We start from the raw sequence: 5,571 nt of genomic DNA, 5'->3' as shown, positions 1-5,571 counted from the left end.
CAAGACAATATTAATGAATGTAGACACTAAAGACTTAATTAACTCCTTTTTCCTGCCTGCTTATCTACTGTCAAGAGGAATCCAAAATGACAAAGCAGCAGCCATAATCCTGACTAAGGGTCAGGATTAGTGGACCCTTACTTGTGTTCCCTGATAGAAGCATACTTCCCCTCCCCCTTTTTCCCCAAGCCACCACTCCCCACACTTTAGTTTCTTTATTCCAATGGTGCTTAAAGTTGTGCACATAGAAACACAAATTCCGAAACGGGTCATAGAAATGACGATGAGAGAAGCAAGTCTTATTTCCATGCAGTAGTTCTCAAAGCAGTGTATTCTACCTGTCAGGGATATAGTGCCACAAAATGGCCGTTGGTTCAAATTATATATTTTATCTTAAAATATAGCGGCCCAACTTCACCAGATGTCATATCCAGCTTTGTACATTAGGTAAGCATTTACCTAATCATTACAATGTTTTCCCATTCAGGTTTTGGGAATGATTTTTAGCAAAATTTTCCCCACAGCCATAGGATATGAGAGTCTCTTTAATCCTCCCATAGAATCTTTCTACATTTCACTATGTATCATGAGTTGGCAGTTAGCTGAAATGAGCCTGTCATTTTCTTCTTTCATAGCATTTCTTCTTTCATTGCACTGAATAGAAAATACCCAAATGCACATTCATTTTAATAGTCAGTATCATTATATCTCTCATGCAATGGCATAAACCAGTGTTTCCTGGAGTAGTCTGAAGGGTCTAAGCATAATCTTAACCCCTTAGCATAGATGGGTTCTTTAGGCAAAGAAATGCAAGTGCTGTCAGTTGGAAATGGTCTGGAACTCACTGACAGGATGTAGATGTGGCACCAGCATTTGCTACGTTGCGCCCCTTGTACTATTCAGATCCATTTACTGTCTGACATATGGAGATATCCTTTGAGTTCAGAAATAAGGCAGGCGTGTTCTTAACCACTGCGCCACCAGCAGATGTCCCAGCCATAAGAATAGATATATAAAGAGTCTGGGGTTTTTGAGAAGGAATCACACTCAAGAGAAAGCAAATATAAAAGATGGCTTCCACTGGTTTTTTTTTGTACATCAGCGTATAAGACACGAAGCCAACAAAGAATACAAATGAGGTAATCACAACAAAACGGAACCTTCTAACTCAGCTGATCCTGGGACACACACTCCTCTGGGTTCCTAGTTGCAAGCTTAAAATGTCCTCACTCATTAGGCCAGTTTAATCAGGTTTCCAATTTCTTCCAGTGGAAATCATCTTAATTGATATATGTGGTATGACAATGTTATCTGTCTAAAAATGAACAAATTTTATCTATCATAAGTAAATTCAAGGGGAAAAAGAATACAATTGCACTTAAGATTAAACAGTAATTATTATTTTTGACATATTTTCCAGTGAATTGAGATATAATTTGTATATTGTGTTAGGTGTACAACATGACAATTTGATTCACATATATACTGTGAAATGATTACTACAATAGGCTTAGTTAACACCTCCATCATCACACATAATTACCTACACTCTTAGCAAGTTTTAGGTAAATAATACAGTACCATTAACTATATTCACCATGCCTTAAACTAGATCCCTAGGACTTATTCAATTTATAACTGGAAGTTTATACTCTTCCATCAACATCTCCCCCATTTCCCCTATCCCAGACTCCTGGCAAGCACTATTTACGAGTTTTTTATGAGTTCAGCTTTTTCAGATTCCACATAAGGATGAGATCATACAGTATTTGTTTTTGTCTGTCTGACTTCTTTCAGTTAGAACAATGCCCTCAAGCTTTATCCCTGTGTTGCAAAAGGCTGATTTTCTTCCTTCTTGTGGCTGAAATATATTCCAGTGTGTATGTGTGTGTATGTGTGTATTACATTTCATCATTTCATCCATTATTGGGCACATAGGCTTTTTCCATGTCATTATTTACTATTGTGAATAATGATGCAATGAACATGGCGGTGCATATACTTTAAGGTGATGATCATCAAATTCCCTGCTTCCAAACTAAATCCTGAAGTGAAGACAAATTTCACCCATTCTATGAATCAGAGTCTGATCTTTTAACTATTCTATGCATATATTAAGATGGATCACATGAAGTTCCATTTTGCAAAGTCAAAAATGATCAAATATTGGGACTTCCCTGGTGGCACAGTGGTTGAGAATCCACCCGCCAACGCAGGGACAAGGGTTCGATCCCTGGTCCAGGAGGATCCCACGTGCCGCGGAACAGCTAGGCCCATGCGCCACAACTACTGAGCCTGCGCTCTAGAGCCCGCGAGCCCACGTGCCACAGCTACTGAGGCCCGCATGCCTGGAGCCTGTGCTGCGCAGCAGGAGAAGCCACCACAATGGGATGCCTGCATCCCGAAACGAGGAGTAGCCCCCGCTCGCCGCAGCTAGAGAAAGCCCACATGCAGCAACGAGGACCCAATGCAGCCAAACATAAATAAATAAATAATCAAATATTAACAATTTCACATGGAACAACCAATTTGTAATCTCAAAAATAAGTATGTAATACTAAAATATTGCACTGTTTTATATTTTTCTATTTTTATATGTTTTCCTATATAGCCAATGTGATAGAAATTAGGCAGACAAAAATGAATAAGACCTAGTCCCTTCCCTTAAAGAGCTTACAGCTGATACCTAATAGGTATAAAGTAAATAAATGAAGTTATGAATCAATGAATACACACAGAATGTAACTGGCTGATACAGGGCAGATAGAGGAGTAAATAAAACATTGAAAATGAAAATGAAATCATAGGAAGTGGGTAAAACAGCCATTTAGTACCTGTAAGTTACTAAGTAAATGCTTTGTAAATAACAATAGTGATAATAATACCTTCAATATATTATTCCCCACCTTATAATTAGCATCACATAATTTCAGAGAGTAGATTTTTGTATCTTCCATGGTGAACCATGTTGGGGTTTTTCTCTTAATTTTTGCACAAGCAAAAGAATTTTTAACGTGGCAAGCAGATATACATACATACATCTCAGTTACGAGGTATTGTAACAATTTTCTTTATGGGGGATATATAGGCTCTATTTTTTTTGGATGTAAGTTAAGTATATAATGTTTAGATCCAGGCTTGTTTGTAAGCAGGAGCATCTGAAATTTGATAGTTATACAAAGAAAATATATAATACACAATGTTGAGCATCAGGTTTAAATACAGAATTTTGCTACAACGCTCGTTCACCATAGAGGACACATTATTCTTTTATTAAAGAAGGCAAAATTTAATCTGTTAAAAAATGTCCTGAACAAGTTCCAGATCTAGAGAGCAATTTATAGTAAAATTCAAACTAAAGAACATGCTGTACACTTTGTTTTCACATTATGTGATATATATTTTTTTTCCAGAATGAAAAAAAAAGTATGGACTCCTGTTAGACTCACAACCAGTAAATTCACCCTTGAATTTAGTAAGCCAGGACAGTGGATATATTCAGTTTGGATTTCTTCCACTTTAGATATTTATTTACTTCAGAACCTGAGTACTAAGAATATTGAGGTGAAAATTAGACATGTAGACTGAAAATACATTTGGATAAGAAACATTTCTGGAATGGCAGAGCAAGACCTCTGAAAAACTGCCCCTCTGTAAAAGCAATGATAATGATTGGCAAAATCAACTTTTTAGAACTCTAGAAATTAACCAAATGCTTGAAAAATACATGAGAAAACATTATTCAATAAAAAAGTAAGATAACTGAGGTTTGAAATGTTATAACAGGCCCTGTGCCCACGCCTTACTCCCTACTGTACAGCAGTGTTGAAAAACAATAGCCTGGCTAGCAGCAACTGTGAAAACCAGCAGCCCTGCAGACACTGGAGGGAGCAGAATGGATTAAAAAAATCCCCTTACTAACCAAGATGGTCACGGTTCAGCCCGCTGCCTTCTAGGCAGACAGAAATGGACTCAGAAATCAAGGAAGAAACTCCTGTGTTTGAGGAATTCATTTCATGTTGTGGAGTTGAAACACAGGTTCTAAAATGTGGGCCCTGGACTGACCGCGTTAATACTCAAAGTGCCAACAGACCTAAGCTGCTTATTTTCTTTATTACTGGTAACATCGGTTTTTCTGCCTTTTATGGGCCATTTGCAAAGGCTTTGTATTCTTCAACAAAAAGACGCTTTCCAGTTTGGGTTATCAGTCATGCTGGGCATGCCGTGGCCCCCAAAGACAAGAAGATTCTGACAACTTTTGGACGATCCAAATGCCCGAGAAATTAAGGACATCTATGGACTCTGTGGTCAAGTAGAATACAAACTAGCTTTCCTGAGAACTCATGTGCCAAAGGAAATGAAACTTGTGGTCATTGGTCATTCTGTAGGCTGCTATTTTTCCCTTCAGATTCTGAAGCATGCCCCTGAGCTCCCAATAATTCGCTGCTTTCTGCTCTTTCCAGCAATTGAGCGAATGACTGAGTCACCCAACAGCAAGCTCGCCAATCCACTTTTGTGCTGGCTTTGATGTTCTCTATGTTCCTGGCTACTTACTACTTAAATCGTGGCCTGAGAAGATCAAGTCCTCGATGATCAGAATGCTCCTTCGAATGATTAATGTACAGAGTGAATTTTCCTTTCTGAATGCATTGGAACCATTCTGCCTCATTAGTGCTGCCTACCTTGGGAGTCAAGAAATGATGGAGGTGGTGAAGAGAGACAATGAAACCATAAAAGAACATGTACCTAAGCTCACATTTTACTATGATACTATAGATGGTTGGTGTCCAAAAGCATACTATGAAGACATGAAGAAAGATTTTCCAGGAGACATTCGACTCTGTGAGAAAAAAAATACCTCATGCATTTATCCTTTATTTTTTTTACCAGGAGCCCAACATGGAAGCTGACTGGCTAAAGGATGATCTGTCTAAACTATAAATACTGACACAAGGAACAAGCACTGACATAGGGGCAGTAAGTATACTGCCTCTTAATAGTAAGTAGTACACTTAGTAGGTAAATGTTAAATTTTAATGTTTGATATTAGAAGAGAAAAAAAGTGAGGCCCTCTTGGCCTAGAAACTATCAGCTCCTAGCTCCCCATGCTATAGGCTGAAATAAACACAGTTGATCAATATTCCATAGGATTAACAACACATTTTCCAAGACTCCGGGAACACAGTGATCTAAACAAGGTCTCTTATGTTTGCACAAGATGCCCAGTGGCACCTTACAGTTTTGGTAGGCAGAATCCTTGCAGACAAAAGGAAATCTAAATTTAGTTGATTTTAATTGAGTTACAGTGTAGAATAGGCTCCCCTAGAGAAAATCATGAAAGACCTACTCAAAAATATAAGAGACCTGTGAGTGTTATGTGTGTAGTCGGATATGTGAAGTGTATGAGATCATGAGAAGAATATACTCAAGTTCCAGTAGAGCAGGGAGTGATGAGCAGTGGATCTTGGCAGTGGACCAGCTCTCTCTTAAGGACAGAAACTGAAGATCATCCCAGACTAACTATGCAGAGGTCTTGGCTGAGATTATCAGAATCAGACTGGATCCCAGGAT

The 5,571-nt window shown here is 38.4% G+C and overlaps 1 pseudogene across 1 annotated transcript; it reads left to right on the top strand.

The window, feature by feature from the left end:
- Nucleotides 1-3,966: 3,966 nt before the first annotated feature.
- Nucleotides 3,967-4,941, top strand: LOC309793777 (lipid droplet-associated hydrolase-like; annotated as a pseudogene). The gene has a single exon. The product of its transcript is annotated as a lipid droplet-associated hydrolase-like (transcript).
- The last annotated feature ends 630 nt before the right edge of the window (nucleotides 4,942-5,571 follow it).

The sequence above is a fragment of the Mesoplodon mirus genome, assembly GCF_964341445.2.
Source record: "Mesoplodon mirus genome assembly, chromosome: 2".
Lineage (NCBI taxonomy): Eukaryota > Metazoa > Chordata > Mammalia > Artiodactyla > Ziphiidae > Mesoplodon > Mesoplodon mirus.
Note: the sequence above shows the minus strand (reverse complement) of the source record. Positions and strands in the feature narration are given on the sequence as shown.